Source organism: Pelmatolapia mariae, linkage group LG14, assembly GCF_036321145.2.
Source record: "Pelmatolapia mariae isolate MD_Pm_ZW linkage group LG14, Pm_UMD_F_2, whole genome shotgun sequence".
Lineage (NCBI taxonomy): Eukaryota > Metazoa > Chordata > Actinopteri > Cichliformes > Cichlidae > Pelmatolapia > Pelmatolapia mariae.
The window spans coordinates 19,107,660-19,125,801 of NC_086239.1; the positions used below are offsets into that span (position 1 = coordinate 19,107,660).

Below are 18,142 nucleotides of genomic sequence, written 5' to 3' on the forward strand. Positions count from 1 at the left end.
GAGCTACAGCCACCCCAAAACCACCCTTGGAGCAGTTTGAGCCTGTTTCCTCGAATCAATTATTTATGGCAGTTGATCACCTAAGATCATCATGCTGCCCATCAGATTGTCTTCCCCCAAGTATGCTGACTTGGTTTGGGTCCTACTTATCTGGAAGGACCTTTTATGAGAACATGGGCTAAAGCTTTAAAATAGTCCCTCTTAGTTATGGTGTGCCTCAAGGCTCAATTTTGGGTCCAGTCTTCTTTGCACTGTATATGTTGCCACTGGGGTCTATTTTTTCAAGGTCTAACTTTTCATTTCACTGTTTTCCAAATGACTTGGAGATTTATTTGTGTTTAAAAGAAGGGATATCTTCAATTTAGCTGTTATAGGTTCCCTTGAAGACGTTAAACAGTGGGTGTTAAATAGCTTAAAACTAAATGAAACTTATCTGGGGCCGGGTCATGGGCTGCTGCTCCCGCGGACAAGCGGAAGAAGATGGATGGACTAAATGAAAACAAAACACAAAATGTCATTTTTGGCAATTCTGTTAGTAAATATATTGACAGTGCTCTTGGCCCTTTATCTGAACATTGTAAAACAAATGTTAAAAACCTCGGTGCGTACCTTGGCGATTCCTTTAAAGTGTGTAGGTGAGTGTAGTAGTCCAATCTAACTTTTTCCATTTCAGACAGCTAGCCAAGGTAAAGCCATACTTTCCAGCTAATATCTTTGAACGTGTTATTCATCTGTTCATGACTTGCAGATTGCACTACTGCAACTCTGTACTTCAATTTGGATCAGTACTTTTTTTTTGTTTTAAGCCTCAGTTGTTGATCTTATTGTTGTTGTTTTATTGCCTTATTGTATTATTCTTTCTCTTTTATATTTTTATTGCATCGTTGTCATGTGTTTTCCTTGTTTACTTGCCTTTTAGTTTATAAAGCACTATGTGCAGTATGAGCTGTTATAAATGTGCTATATAAATAAATCTGACCTTTACCTTGACCTTACTCTAAAGTCAGTGTCACACTAACCAATGCAAACATGTTATCCATGTTATCTAAAGAAGACAAATTACTTGTGAAGTTATGTGCTTCCTGTATTGATAGAACTACAGTTATTCTTGACTTTTAGTCCATTACACTTCACAGCTAGTAATGGGTTTTTTTTAAATAAAAAAACACTAATGCTAGCATTGACATGACACCTTACCTTACAATTCTCACAACCTTGTTAAAATACACATAAAAGAAACATAACAAGCACACATTAAAATCATTAAAATATTATTAAACAAGATTTGTGTGATCTTGAATTTATTATTTGTCACAGGGTTTTTTTTAGTCATTCATGTAAAGGAACCTCATAAAATTCATCAAAGCAGAAAAATATGCTCTTTTATTTTCATTTTAAAGCCTTTTACTTTTGTTTTTAATATAGCGATGAGTCTGTCTTGGGCCACTGTCTATGTGTCTTTTGACACTGAAAGGAAACTGTAAGACCTCTCCCCCTTCAAAAAAATGCCTTTGATGAACATCAAGTCGTGATGCCACACAAGGTACAAACACATTCCAAAAAAAAAAAGTATGAACAGCTGCAGACAATAAGTGAAACATCTTTTAATTCTCCCTCTCAGAGTTTTACACACAATCCTAAGATTATGCACTTTCCATATTAATGTTGACAGTTGTTTTATGCAACCATTCTGTTGTGCAGGTGTGACACCAGATGTAATAAGTCCCAGTACAATGACAGAACTGTACACAATAATGTGACACAAATCAGCATGCTGCACTGGTTGGACAGGTTTCCCCGCTGTTCCTTCAGATACAGATTTAGATCCCTGCAACCCCCCGCTACTTTCTGCCAAATGTGGACAAACACTGCATACTTTGACAAGATTTAGCCCCAATTAAGGAGTCATATGCATACAAATTCAGAAAATATTTTCAGAGTCCAACCATATCAATGTTTTTCCTTTGTGGTTTTTCTCACAGCAGCTCCCTCATCTGTAAAATTTGGGCTGGGAGAGTATGGTAACTTTGGGTTTAATTAGTTGAACTAAACTTGATGAGATCTTGTGGTGTGCATCCAAGCTAAGCTAAAACCAGGGGAGAGCTGAGTTTTCAGTTATCTTGCACCGTGAGCTGTCCTCATTAAAACACATCTGATGGTTGTCTGCAGAAGATTAAACGAAAAACACCATGAGGTACTCTTATTATAAATACTGAGCTCTGCTGATTACAAACAATTGCCTACATCACCCCTGCTCTTTTTGCTTAGCAAGTAGATATCCTCTTTAAAGTCCATTTCCACTTTAATTATGGTTTAACTGTAGACACTGTGGAGTTTGTAAGTTAAAAAAAAAAAAGAAAATCAGACAATGATACATTCAGAGTTATTCACAATCTATTTAGCAAGAACAAAACCACCTATTTAGCGTTAATTCATTCAGTGACTAAACCACCAGCCTGACCCAGGTGAAATGCAGGCAGGTAGATGGAAAGACATTTTATTCATCCAGTGAGTCATTCTGTCGCTTTTATAGCTCGAGTCGTTATGAAACACAAGAACACATGGGGCAGGGTGCATAAATGATGTGCATGCATAAAGCCCATACATATGCTCATTCCTCCACATAAACAGGTATTTATTAGGGAAGTCTGTGAATATGCAAAGATCTCGGATACTTTAAATTATAATATTTTTTAAATGATTTTTTTAACACAACCCCAGCCTGATGTTGGGAAATATGTCAACAAAACATTTAATGTCGATTTATGTTCATTTTGGAAACTTCTTTTGTTCTTGTATTTTTTATAAGGCTGCTAGGAAAAAATAATACACATTCTCCCTTTTGTGTGCCCACAGTTTAAGTTGGGAATCTACTGAGTGTTCAACAAATCCATCCAGTGGTGGCTCGGTTGCTTGGCGTGTGCAGGGAGTGCCATTAGTTGAACCTCATTTCAGTGGAGTGTTGACTTCCCTCCACTGTGAGAGGCAGCCTCTGTGTGATGTGTGATCTGTGTCATGTGGCGGACCACTGGCATGAAGGGGCAAAGAGGGGGAGTGCATTTGGTATAAAAACTGAAATGGCACACTGTCAACCCGTCACCATTTCATGCTCTGTTACTATGGAGACATCATAAAGGAGCGCTGCCATACCCAGTTAAAAATACGAAGTATTTACCACTCGTTGCCATGTTAGTTCATCCTCATTGTTTGGAATCATGAAATGTGGACAAAAGGCTGAAGTCCTTGATGCAGCTAAGGCATGAGAGGATGAGAAATCCTCCGTGCAAACATGGTCCTTGATTTCAACAGCTTTAAGCCTTTCTTCAAAAGATCCTTTTAAGAGAATTTAAAATGTAAAAAGTTCTTAATGCGAAGAGGAAAATCATGATAATGAAAGTATTATTTCTATAATCTTTGTAAATAATTTGGCTAGGAGATTATTTGCATACAATAAATGCAAATGACCAAGAGCTCAAAGCCTCTAGTCATTGATTGTCTTCTATGCTGTGTGCACGTTATTGTACTTTTAACAACTATGTGAAAAATTAAAGCCAGCGTTATTACCGCTACTCAAAGTAAAGACATAAAGCAGATAACAGTCAGAAGTCTGAAGGACTCTATCGCAGTTTCCTTCTAATTTCAAGCCCTGTGTAATTTATGATAATTCAAACAGATGGTAGAGGGTTTAGTAAATGTTAGCGTTGAGCAGTTTAAGCAGTGTCCTGACAGTTTATTCTTTCATGAAATTTGTGCATATATGTGGTATTTTGGTGCAAAGCACAGAACGCACGGTACACAGGTGGGAAGAGAGGAAGAAAATAGGTAGGGGGTTGTTCAAATAAGGCAGTGCAAAGCTAGTTATTGGCATTCTGGCAGAAAATGTCTATTTTTGCATGGAGAATAGAAATATCAAACCTATGTGTGTTGTTGGCACCACTCTGATAACACTTTGCCAATGAATGTCTATAAAGAACGAAATCCAAAATGTAATTTGCAACGGATATGTATGGAATACAAAAATACCGTTTATTGTGGACCTTGCTGAAAAGTCTTTGCAGGAGCAAAGACTAGATCCTAGAATAGATGTTTGAAATAGGCTCTCAAACAGCTTAATAAGAGACTATAACACTCTTAAACAAGGATTTACAGTACTATCTAACACTATCTGGTAATAAGGTGTAAAGAAGAGGGTAATAATTACTAAATTAACAACCAACTTATGCATTGTATCACCAATGGTTAGTAAGGTAATACTAATTGAAGCTTTATTTGGGTAACAACTTTTTAATAACGTGGAAACAAACATACATCTATGAGGGTAAGCACATTAATACGAGTATAGTTACATACTGGTAACAATATAATAATCTCTAGGTAATAAAACAGTAACATCTCTGTATTGGGATTTTCATTACCTGTAGTAACCTCAAGTTAATTGGGTTTTGGTTGCTGTTTTAACAAATCTGGACATTATTAGGATGTTATGAAGTTGGAATAAATGCTTTATATGTCCACCAGCTTTCTTTACTGCTTGAAGGTAACAGTGTAAATATTATGTATTAATTATTCTAGTTTTTTTTATTGTAAATGTTTTATTTACATGCTTTATTTATTTATTAATTTTTTGTTAATGTGTGTTTTTGTATTTAATTTTATTTCCAGCTATGTTGCTTTTAAGGTGCTCTATAGATACAGTTGGGATGGACTGGATTGGATGATGCGGTGGCTTATCACCTGGAAACATGCGTGTTATGGCTATTTTATATTACAGCACTAGGAAGTAAACAAATTATATGTAGCTATACAGGCAATTATAGCTCAAAAAAATTTAATGGTGGGCCAATACAAAATGCTTTGTTTACATAAACACACTCTGATCAAGCCATAAGACCTATGATTGTAACCAAAAATACATTCTTTAAAAAGCACACACTTTAGCATCCTGACTATATGGAAGTTCAGTTTAGCTGCCACTGTAAACACTACTATAATTAACATATTATTATCATTATTATTATTACTAGTGTATAATGATGTTGTCCTTACTTAAAAAATAATCAGGGCAAATAATCAAGTGTTGCTTTTCTCATTGACTTTGTTTTGTTTTTATTACATAAGCTTAGTCCTTTGTTTTAGGTTACAAGACTAATTAAAAGCACAAAATGATGACCATATGTTGGGCTTGACAGATGTGCTGTCCTAGCAGTTTTGCTAGTTTGTGCCTCTGCGAGTGCAAAACCATCTAAGTTTTCTTTATGTGGAAGATCCAGAAAAATAATGGGCAACACTGATTTGGCCTGCTTGTTTCCTGTGTAGACTGCACGGGAGAGAAGGGAGTCCTCACAGGCAAAACACATCCAGGTGTAACAATGGATGCCCCAAGTGTGAACGAGGAGGGGATGTTTAACACTTGCAAATGAGATTCCACCAGATGTCGTGGGTTTAAATCTATCTTAGGATGTTGGCCACATGTCCTCCGATGCTTTCTTTTCCAGCATTTCTTGTATCAGTCCACTGAGACTAGATCAAGAAGGGAAAATATATTCAAAAAGAAACTCAAAACATCAAGCCACTGAGTGTGCAGGCAGTCTGGGGGAAAAAGAGGTTTCACAGTTTACACATAAATCATTCAGTCACGCAAGTAGTGATGGTACATAAAGTAAATAATAAAGAAAATGAACATTAACAACCTTTAAAAATATATTTTTAACAAACCCTCATATTCATATTCAAACCTTTCTCTGAATGTCTTTCCTTTCTGATTTTCTATCATTCAGGCCCACAGATGTGAGACATCTGAGGATCTAAGGTTGTTTATGGACCTTTCCTTTCCTGTACTGTTTCTATTATACCCTATAGCACCTTGTACAATTCCTTTGAAAGGTCCCGTACAAATTTATTAATATTTATGTGGGTGTTTTTCAGATGCACACAATGCGTGGACTTCTTTATCTACTAATATGACTTGGTGTTGCATTTGTAAGAGGATTTTCAAGGCTCTCAAGGCTAAAAGCCTCTATAAGGAAATGTTAGCATTACTATCTTTTTTTTTTTATCAGGTATCAGGCTTGCACTGACTCTGTGGTTTATCTTCTAACCTATTAAAATTATAATTAGATTTTTTTCCCTACTTTTCAAGGTTTAGATTTAACAAGCACTAGAAAGAAACACTCACTGCGGCTATGCTGATAATTTCGCGACCTGCCCAGGACACCACGATAAAAGTTCCTGCTCTTTGTATTTCTTCTTCTTCTTAATTCCATCATGCTGACACATATCTGTGTGCAGACTTTTGTTTTACTTTACTTTGTGTGAACATTAACTTGAGAACATGACAAGAATTCAACATGTACACTAAGTCTGGCCCCTGTAGAGAAGATGGTCTGATTAAATTTGGAGTGCCTTGCTGAATTGATTTACATATTAATAAATGTAAAAATAATTTTCCTGAAAGCACTAGGACTATTCAGTGTAAGATATAGTTTAGCTTAATACTTTTCCAAGAATGTTGACATGAGTATCTGCTTTGATTAATGAATTCAGCAACACAACTTATTACATTTATTATACAGTATCCTGGTAATTGTGATGGGGTGTTGTCATCTTAAATGCCTCTTGTTTTATTCATACTCCTTTCAGGAAAACTTTTGAACATGTACACATGCAAAAGTGACCGTTTATAAATAATTAATTCTTCGTGATGATAATGACTCTTAGGATGGTTTTGATTTTGTTTTGTATTGTGTTGTTCTACTCTGTTGATTTACCGTTTTTAATCACATTCGCTTCCTGCTGTAAAACTCCAAGAGTGAAACATGAATCCCAGTTTAATATTGGGTGCTTTCTCAAAAGGAGACTCCAGGTTCTACATTTTCTAGAGCCTCTCATAACATACAGGATGACTCTGTGCCCATCTTTTTACCTCCTCTTTTGGCCCTTTTTTCCCTTCTGTAAATCTGGTAGTACGAATATATTTTTCTTTAACCTTCATTAAACTTCAACCATTGTAATTCTTTATGCCTTATGAATAAAGACAAAAAAAATATGGAAGGGACAGGAAATAGAGTTAACAGGTGGTGATGAGAGTAAAGGAGAACGGGGAGACAAGAATGTTGAAGAGCTGATCTGGCGATGGCTGGCTGTCTGCCAAGAACTACGGAGCAGAGAACTGAGAAATGGAGTAGATCAGGGGAGCAGAATGGAGTTGTAGAGATCAGACTGGGTATTACATATGAGAGGGAAAACAGAGCAGGGGAGAGATGGAGAGATGTGTGGCCTGAAAGTTGGGACAGTGCAGTATGAGGGAGAAAAGCAGTGGTGACTGAGGTGAATAGATGAAGGGAGGAGATAATGGGAGAGGAGGGAGAGGAGAAAAGCAGACAGATTTATAGCATGGTAACAGGAAGCAATAAGTGGGATGGAGAAATGCACAGCACTTCACTTTTTGCAAATGGTCACCTCCCTTTTAAAGGTTGTAATGCTCTAGTATAATACAGTGTGTTAGTGTATTAGTCCCCATGTTGGACTAATCCATCTGTCAGCATTTGCAAAAAATAATGTGAATAAATATGGATAAATTTGATTAGAATTTCCTACCAAAGCTTTGCTGATTTTTCATTTCGGACATCACAAACACTGTAATTTAATACATGAAGCATTCCTCTACTCAGAAGTGCTTCTTTGTGAAGATTGAAACACTGATGAGAGTTGATCTGAAGGCATCTGAATTTTCTTTTCCTCCCTTTGCTTTCTCCTCTGAATTGAACTCAGCTGACAGGAGAATCGAATCATGAATCTGTCTATGTCACGTATGAAACAAAACCCTGGTCCCAACAGAAATCTTTGATCTCGGACATTCAATGTGAGCTTTAACATACCGGAATTCTGAATTTCATGCAATTGCTTTAATTAGTGTAATAGTATAGTAGTACTACTGCTTTTTGCTCAGTGAAAAGCTGGGTTAAGCTCCAGCCCCCCTCAGTGACCCTGAATTATTGGATAAGTGATTAAAAAAATTGATTGGTTGAATAAATAGATAGTAGTATTATATTCTCAGCCCAGAAATGAGAGCGAGTGACAAGAGAAGGACAGCTGCTGCTGCATTAAACAGCACACACACAAACACACAGACTCGCACAAACACTGTTTACACTGCCCAGCAGGTCTCTTGCATGTATGTCAAAGTACTATAGCTCCCTCCACCTGTTATGATTACGTGTGAATGAAGAATAACAGAAAGCTCCATCTAAGACTGAATAAAATAACGCTGTACTGTCAAAAATGAGGGGTCTGTATGTAAAGGATGTAACTCTAATCCCCACTTTATTTTACTTTTAATCTAACAGAATATTTCCTAATTATCTCATAGTTTCAATCAGTAGATGTTCATTTTGTAAATTATATTACTAAATAGATTTAAATCACAATATGGCATCATATGTGCAGATGTGCAGCATGCCCTTGGGTTCTCATTCAGGTTCAGATTGTTGTTTAATATGTGAAAACCTTTTTTAAAAACATGAAAAAATGGCAGTTATTCTGGCCAATTAATATAATTTAGCATAATCAGTATTTTTGAACGAGGAAAGCAACATTATCCCCAGCAGAGTTTTTATTTTTTTACACATGCAGCACTTTGCAGATCAAGAAGGCTAAGCTTCCTTGTGGAGTCTCAAGCCAACAATACTGAGATAGACTGATGCTGAATAATGAGCCCGCAACCTGGTCTTGCTAGATACTGTAGGTGAAATGAATAACGAGGATGAACTAAGATTCTAAGGTCCCGATTTATTGAACTGTACGCCCAGTTTGTTGCTCTGTCACTTACACCTTTACTATAATATAATATAACACATTTCAGAGTGAAAGGTATAAAGGTATAAAAATGTTTTTTCCAAAATATTTATCTGCAATGAAAACAGCGAATGTCAGTTACATGCTAAAAAATGTTAGTTTTTGTTTTTTAAAGTTCATTTTAGTTTTAGTTGAGTGTATCAGATGTCTGCAACAACTACAGCAATCAACAAAAAAATCAAATACTCACAGTGGCCAGTCTGGAGAAGGTCATCCATTTTTGTTTAATTTTATTAAAAAATATCCACACACCATAAAAATTACATGTACAAAACTATAAGATTTGAAATTGCTTTATGTACACATACAAAAGATAAAGCCCAAAGAAAAAAGTGAGAGGAATACAGGAAGGGAAAAAGTGAAGACAATGTGTTTTTATTTTTTGGGGTGGGGCGTGGGCGTGGGGTGTGTTGCTTCTGGAATAGGTCAAAAGTTTCGAGGTTCTCCATCTAGTTCCTGGTCTTCTACCGATCTGCAGGGAGCTGTAATCATGACGATAATCATTATGGAATGGCTGGGAGTGCAATTCCATGCACAGATATGAATAATGCATATGCGTGATGCCGTATATATCACATATCCCTTTTACACAAACCAGAGTCAAAGCACGAAAATGGTAAGGGAGATGCTAGTAACAAGCACCTGGAATATTCTGATGATTAATATAAAGGGATATCTGCCAGACACACGAAGATGCAACTCCTCACAGATAGAACATTAGGTGAGATGTGGCCTGTTATCGCTCATGCCGTGTGCACGTAAATGCACTCCACTGTGGTAATAATGAAAGAGATAATGGAGATGTGCAAGGCCTAGATGACAACAGCCGAGCTATTAGCAATGTAAGTTGTGCAGTAATATACAGTCATACAGCATTTTTCTTCACATTAAACTATTCTGATTTGTAGTGCAGAACTCTTTTTCTTGTAAACTTATTCTGTGATGAAGGTTAAGGTTGATGATGTTTCGGATAAAAATCTCGGATGATATCAATAATGACTCATGATTTGGAACCCTGCTACTTTGCTTGTTTTCTCTTAACCATTAATTTGTCTTTCTGGACTTAAGACATGCGGCTTTCCTTCTGCTCACTGGGTCTGAAAGACAAAAAGAGAAAGAAATTAGTTTGGAATATAGACCCAGAATTGTTTTAAAATTTCAAATATATGAGGGTTTAAAATGACTTGTCCTACTTATTTCCTCACCACAAGACACGCTTTGTTACCACCTGATAGGCACAGCAGCCATATTTTTAGCCTAAAGCTAAAGGAAATGTGCCTTTTATCTGAATAACAGCTGTTCTTATTGTGTCAGGGGCAAAACATCTGAAATGTGTTTTTGTTTGTGTATAAAAAAAAATTTTCTAAAAGGCCACAGGGATTTGACCACTTTTTACTTTTCATTTCTTCTGTCAGTTACATCTCTGCGGATGAGATCAAGCCAAATCCACAGACGATTACACTTCAAATTGAAGAGAGCACTTAAAAGAGGTATTTCCTGTGCAGCCCCAGTGAGAACACATCTGCATCCCGTATGGGTTGGTTGTGTCTTGTTCCCATAAAAAGAGACAAACTAGCAACTAGGTTAGTGTTAATACAATCACCCCAAGGTAGACAGCTTTGTCACTTTCAGTGCTCTAGAGCACATGGAAAATCAAGTGTTTGACGTGATAACAATGATAAACCTCAACTTTGTGCAGTCAACTTATCACGTACAGCTGTTAAACCTGCAAAATAGTTATTTAATATTAATGTGCGTTTCAAAAGCCCCTAATCTGACAACAGCTACAAAATTACATAATGGGGCCTCATAATCCCCTGTTTAAACAGAATGAATATGTGCGCAATACAGTATTAAATGACTATAGATTTATTGAGAAAATGTGAACAAAGGCATCATACTCTTTATAAAACTGGCCTCATTAATACTGTAATGTTAGTATGCTAAAATGATTACAGTAGTGGTCACACTGTAAGTATTCCATGTGGGCAAACCTGGTGCTCATTGATTGGAGTGTAGAAAAGAGACGATTTAATGGTGATGCTTAAAAATAAATACATAAATAAATATGGAAAAGGGGTGAGCCACTGGACCGGTGGTTGGTGTGTGTAACACATGGGTGACAATGCCATAAGCAACGAGCAACAGGTTAGACACCTAATAAGTTACTGTGCACACCAATAGGGCCATATTGTGCTCTTTGTGAACACCTGAAAGACTCACTCTCCAACACCATCCACACCTATCCTTCCTAAGACAAGCACAAGAAATCGATCTAACGATGGGAGTAAGCCTGGTTGCCAAGATAACTCCCCATCAACGTCTTTATCAGGTGTATAACAATTTTTCTAGTATGTAACATTAGATTTTCAAACATGGGTGCTCATTAGCATCACAGATGGTCTCTCGTGTTTTTTTATTGTCACTCTGCATTCAGACAAACACATGCATTATCCTGACTATTGTGTTTAAATGCTTGAAATGAAAGTTGAATTATCAACTAGGTGACTAAGTTAATTAATGTCACACTGTATTAAAATGTATTGAATTTCTAATTTCTGTGAGTATAGTCATAGAAAAGCAATTAATCTGCATTCGCTATACTTTATCTTACTCTATGTACTAGAGCAATTACAGCCATGCAGAATTACATTTATCGGGAAGAAAAATGCAAAGCTGTAGCTAATTATATGGAAATTGATCAAGGTGTTTTATGTTTTGAGTTGCCATTTTGTAACCTTCTGAAAAGCACTAACATATTAGTTTGTTTCTGTCCCCCACCCACTCCCCCCAAATGTATCCTGAAGGTGCACCATACATCAAACAGAGCTGTGGCCTGCTGATGAAATACAGGTACAGCTTTTGTGCATTACTAGAGGGCGGGAGAGAGAGAGAGGATTCTTTTTATACACAGGACATATATAATTATATGTTCTATATCAAGTAATCAAGTAATGCTGAGCAGCAAATTTGCAGCATTCAATTATCGCTTTCCTTTTTCCAGCTACTGCTATTATAGGGATTGTCTCTCTCTCACTCGTGCTCTCTCTCTCTCTCATGTGCATACACGTTCCTCTGATGAAACACAGTTGACTTTTACAAGTCCGTGTATCACTAAATGTCAGCCAGTTTCACTTGCTATCATGTTTAATTTTTAACATGGCTATAAATATAATCACTGCTCCCACATGCGAATCACAGGTTCTCAGTGCCAATTAACGATTATTCAGCTGTCCTGAGTGCAGCGTTGTGCTGTGGCAGATAAAAACAAAACAAAAAAATGCCCACTGCCAATAAATCCATCCAGGAGATTTAAATAGTGTTGCTATTGTCGATAAATGGTGAAACTCTGCCACGATTGCTGAGCGCTACAGTAATATTTGTAAGCGGGGACCAGGTGAAGGTAAAATCATTGCTTTGCTTATTTTTAGCTCTGAAATTCATATTCCAAAAATCACTCGGTTTGATGTGATTGTGGTGGTAGGCTGTCGACACAAATTGACAGCAATGCTTTTAAATGGCTGATTATGCTACTGACCTTCACAAACTGACACTGGAGCATTTAGAGCAATCTCTTTTGCATAACAAATCCTGCTGGTGCTCAGATGTGTGCATGAAAAAAAAAAACCCACACAAAACAAGAAAAACAATGGCTTTTAACATTCTGCAGCCCAGTCCTAAAAATGATTTTAGTACTGAACGTGGCCCAGAAAGATTAATTTTGTTTTCTGAGGAATAGTTTGCTACTCACAGACCCTGCTCCCAGGAATACAACAGGCTAAAATGCAAAAGTTTTGAACTGAATGACGCATGCACCAGTTAGCTGCGATATTAAAATGAACACAGGACCTTTGGGTATGTCCCGTGGTGTCTCATAGAGTGCTGGCAGTAGATCTTTCAGGTTCTGTGAGTTTGAAGGTGGGGCCATGGATTAGGCTTGTTCTATCTAGCACATCTGGCATATGCTCAGAGTGGGCTCCTATTTTAAGCCATTTCTGAACAGGAACATTGTCCTGCACGTGTCATGGAATGATTGGTAAAAAAAAAACTGAATAGTTGTTATATTCAGTGAAGGACCTCTTCTTGGCATCACCTTAATATATTTATAAATTTAAAATTTTCATTTTCTATACTATTAAAAACTTGCAACTCTTTCGGTTTAATTGACAAAGAGATGCTCTAGGAAACTGCAGGGCACAGCATGTAAAACCAGAGGTCAGTATGATACAGGCAACTGGCCAAACGGGCAGTTAGCCAAGCTAAGAGAAATGATGAACCAACCAATGCTGACATTGGCCTGACAGCAGCCACTAGTGGGAATATGTATTTAGGTGGTCAGCTATATTCAAATGTTCTCATGAATGAAATGTCTGGTGAATGCCCTGAATTATTAAACTTATTTATTTTTTCAGAATTTGGTACAAATGTTGACTTAGACTCAAGAAAGAAATAATTAGGCGCTGCCAGTTAAAGATCAAGGTCAATGTGACACATCTGTCTCATTCTTGCAAATCTCTCAGGAACACAGAGAGGAAATGTTATCACATCTGGCACATCTACCTTCACTTTGACTCACGGGTGAACAGATCAGAATTGGGAAGTCAGAGTGAGAAAACACATTTTAATGATTTTTCATTTTCTATTCGAAAAGGACAAAGACCAAGTCTACACTCTAATTTTCTGCAAGAACACATTTGTTTACCATTATTTGTTGGGAACAGAGGGGGTGGATTGTGACCATAAGTCAAAGCTGTTCAGATACTGAATTGCTATTACAAATGTTTGGTGTCAACTTATTGTATTTTGCTTTAATTTATGTATATCAGCCTGGACAGATGTAAGCTGCAGCTTGACTGGTTGGTGGTGGCATCAGGGAGTAAGTAAGCAGAGAGCAAACTTATTTAGCCTCTGAAGTCTCATCAGGTGATACACATATTTTTTTCATCATTCACTTCTTCATCTAAACATATTCACCAACTCTGCTAGCAATCTGTGGAGGTCTGGTGTGCTTCACTGGGACATATAATCCTATATCTGTATCTTTCTAAGCATGTCTGTCTAACCACCTTAGGTGAATATTAGTAAAAAGACAAATCATCCCAGTTCACAAAAGCTGACTGGTGATTTTCCCTCGGATAACGCACTGTAAATGACTGATGTGCTAAATTAGAACATTAGTCATCTGTAGTTTCTTTTAACTCTGTGTTGTTAATTACTTTCACCTCTGTGTAATTCCCCTCCTGTCATTCCCTCATCAGCCCTCAGTGTATAAGTAGTCCTGTCTCCCACTTTGTCTTTGTGAGATTTTCTGTTTATTCTGTTGTTTTGTTCATTTCCTGGTTTATTGCAGTTTTTTGAATATCTGCTTGTTACCCTTTAGAGTTTGTTTATTAGACTTTTTTTAGCCATTAATTCTTGATTTTTGTTGAACCTCTGTATTGTGCATCTGGGTCCTTGCCTCTACACTCCACACACTGTGGCACAATGAGCTTCTGAAAGGAAAAGGGCTGAAGCCAATCTTTCATCCCAATTTATTGACACAGACCTGTGATGTTGCATGTTCTTTCAAAATGTTTATTTTTTTTCCATTTTGGTTACAGTTCTGTCAAATAAGCCCAACTGCTTACTCTCTATTTAACTTCCTGAAAAGAGCTATACTTCTTTCCAGAGCTTTAATCCTTCTATTGAGAAAGAGCTCATGAATTATGACCGATATGGATTTAGGCATTAAAAATAATCAAAAAAGCAAAATAGAAAAAGCACAAGCAAAAAAAAAAAAAAAAATAGAAGTAGAAATCGAAATTCTTGAAGATTTAAAATTTCTAACCACATTAAACACTTAAATTATTACTAGTTTTACAGTTTAAAATTACAGTTTATCAAATATTATGATTTGTGGAAAGACAAGATAGCACCACTCTCACTTTTGGGATCCTTCAAAGATATATTCTAGAGCTACTCCAATTCATTGTCACCTGACTGCAGCAGTACTGCCCTTCCCATTATTTAGCACTTCAAATGCAATAAATAATCTTATAAGAATCCAGCGTTTTATATTTTTAATAAAAAAAGTGCCATTGTAAAACTCTTGGCTCACAGTACTTAATTATCAAGCTTTCATCCAAGTCCTTGTAAGTGATGAACCTTGGTGACAACCAAAGGTTGATAGGGAAAAATGTGTATTCCCCAACTGGTTGGCAAGTGGTTGCTGGAAAGCTGACTTTAGGTGCAAAGAGGTGTGAGAAGATGCACCAAAAATCTATCTAGGGACTGTTTGCAGTCAACTAGGCTTGTTCCATTCACACTACAGGCGACCAAAGCAATCTGGGAGTGACCAAAACAATAATTTGCGAATGACTCCTTCTACAACTTCTTGATGTCACCAACTAGGTTGCTGGTTATCTATTAGTTGGGTGACTGAGGTCAGGGAATATGCATTTTCCTCTAGCGGCTGGAGGTTGCCAAGGGGTTGTTGACCAAGCTCTAGAGATGTGTGATTGGGGGAAAAGTTAGAAGATATATATTTAATTTTTTTGGAGTATGACGTCAAAACCCTTGATACTTATTAACTGTTTATGTATCTCTCCACTTCCACCTCTGCAGGCCTTGATTTCACATATTTGATTTAAATGTGAACCATTCACCTAAAATATCTTTAAAAAAAAAAGGGGGGGAATTCATTGCAAACTATATTTTGCCCAACACAAAAATATCTCCTCATGGTGCACTTGTGACAGAAAAAACACTGTCCCAATTAAAACTCGGAAAAATAAAGATGAGTGTTTTCTTGGGGGGAAAAACACCTATAATATGCCTTGTACGTTAGTGAAAATGCATGTTATAACATCACACAAAGAATGAAACACATGCTCAGAATGTACTCATTAAAATACATTCACGTATCCACTGCACGTGACATGACGTTTCCATAGGAATATCTCGTCTTGCTGAATGTGTGTCCACGTGTTCACACATTTGTTCATCTGTGCACATCATCTGCCTTGCAACAAGATCTTTCATTTGCCATCTAGAAGAGGCATCATACAATAAACACTCTTAAAAATAAACATGCATTGTGTGTATGCATTGTCATCTGTGATTCATACTATCATTTTTTTCTTTCTGAGTAACCAAAGACACCCTTATAGCACAATACAGCCGTATCTCAATAGACACTGCATAATCCTCCACACATCCCACTTGCTGTTCTCCTGTTTTCTGTGTATTCTTTCTCCTTTCGTTCTCCTCCTATTTCACTCCTGCCCATCGTCTTCACATCTTCTCTTCTCTCCTCTTCTTTTTCAAACTGTTTTTCTCATTTCTGCTCTACAAAATCTTTATTTACGTAGCTTCTTATCATCCTCAGATTCTCCTTCTCATTTCACTCTTCTACCTAACAGTTCAGTTCAACAAGCCTTATTGGCAAGATAAAATCGTGGCTGAAGCACTTGTGTATACCAGAACACCACATTAGCCTATAGTGGACAAGCATGCATTGATATTTTGAATTATCTCACGGAGCCCCCATTTCCTGCTGGTGTTATCTCTCCCTGTATGAAACGTTTTTAGCATTTCTTTCCTACATTTTCACATTATCCTCCCTCTGGTACATGTGAGCTTCTCTCACTGTTAGGACGTGCTCTTGTAGGATTCTCCACTTATATCATTACGGATCAGACACAACAGTAGTACACACACACAGACACACACTCCATGCTCACAGCGTGGACTTTTTGTGTATTAATTTTCTGTATATTCCTTTTCTAATATCTTGAACAGCTGTTTTTAGATATGTAAGTGTAACTGACAGAGACCTCATTCACTTGTACAAATAAATCAAATATAATGATTTTGATGATGATGATTTTCTACCATTTTTGACATGCTTAAACTGATCAGTATGCCTTCTTTTCACATAGAGATTATAATTAATGCAAAAAAAATAGGATCTTAGCATGCTATAATGACGTGAACTTAACCTTAGACATAAAGGAATGTCTTTCATTTGCAGAAAAGAGCAATAAATAATATGAAAGAGGAGATAACAAACTTGCATCAGTCATTCATCATCATTAGTGTGTGCAGCATCTAGCAACCGTCATTCACTTTAACAACTTACAGAATGGAAGGTAAAAAAAATGGCCGTCATTTTTATTAGTGAAGATAATGTTTTTTTCTTTGTTTCTTCACCCAGCTGAACGATCTTGTCGTGGAAGGGATAAACACTATATTTATGTAGGATGATAAACCAAACTGAGCTCATTGAACTTGTTAAGGATTATATGAACCCCTGTCACATGAGAAAAAACAATGTCATAAATCAGTTTGACACGTCAGTTAACGAATTACATAAATTTGTTATCAATCATGTTGCATTATGTAACAATGCAAAAGACCAACCAATGCACTTTTGAGATAATGCTGTGCAGTCTGAAGAGGTCATTACAAAAATCAATCACTTTGTTTAATAACAGCGTGCTAATTGTTAATTATTATGATCAGAGCTGGGTTTGCTAGTGTCAGTGTTGCTAGTGTGCAACATTTGGCTTTTCAAAAAAGCTGGAATGACATCAATACCCTTTATGTCACTGCAACAATTACAATGGAATGAATCAATTTCTGTAGTTCATCACACACTAACAAGTTGGCAAAGATTTAATGTGAATGTACAAAATAAAAAGAGTTTCAGCCAAAGGCGCTAAAGGCTAGTTGGAAGATAAAAGAAGAGAAATGTTCGCTTATCAGTTTTGTCTTGTTTCCCTCTGTCCCTCTCTCTCTCTCTGCGGACAATCATCAGCATCAATAGTCAGAGAAGATGCTTACTGGTGTAAACAATTTGTGATATCTAAACCACTTCTGCAATCACACTTGTGCTGGTCATGGCTTCACGAGTTCACATAGATGCACACAGACAATTACTACGGTCATAGGTATATAAAAACTGTTAACTGTGATTGAAGTACTCTTAACAGCCACTTTGGTTCTTGTGTTTGTGTGCCAGACCAAGAACACTGACTGATTGATTCATTGCTGGTGCCATTACTGAATGAACAATGAAGGTGTCTGTGTCACTTTGTAATTGAAATGCAAATTTAAGCTGGAGACACCATCATTACTGGTTGTCCCTGCAACATCTCATAACCATCACTTACCAGAAGAAAATAACATCTTTGTTGTGCTGCCCAGTCAAAACACAGCAGAAATCACACGTTTCCTGTTACATTTTACATCCCTTTAACGTTATATACAGGAGTAATTACATGTCTGTAACATTTTAAAAATTTCTTTT

The 18,142-nt window shown here is 36.8% G+C and overlaps 1 protein-coding gene across 3 annotated transcripts in view; it reads right to left on the reverse strand.

Annotated features, from left to right (window-relative positions):
* Window positions 1-9,071: 9,071 nt before the first annotated feature.
* The window catches only part of zgc:172282 (leucine-rich repeat and fibronectin type III domain-containing protein 1-like protein), a 175,478-nt gene continuing 166,407 nt past the window's right edge, over window positions 9,072-18,142 (reverse strand). For all 3 annotated transcript variants that reach the window (XM_063493572.1, XM_063493571.1, XM_063493570.1), the window contains one exon: window positions 9,072-9,950. The gene's annotated coding sequence lies outside the window, so the exon portion shown is untranslated. The remainder of the gene's footprint in view (window positions 9,951-18,142) is intronic.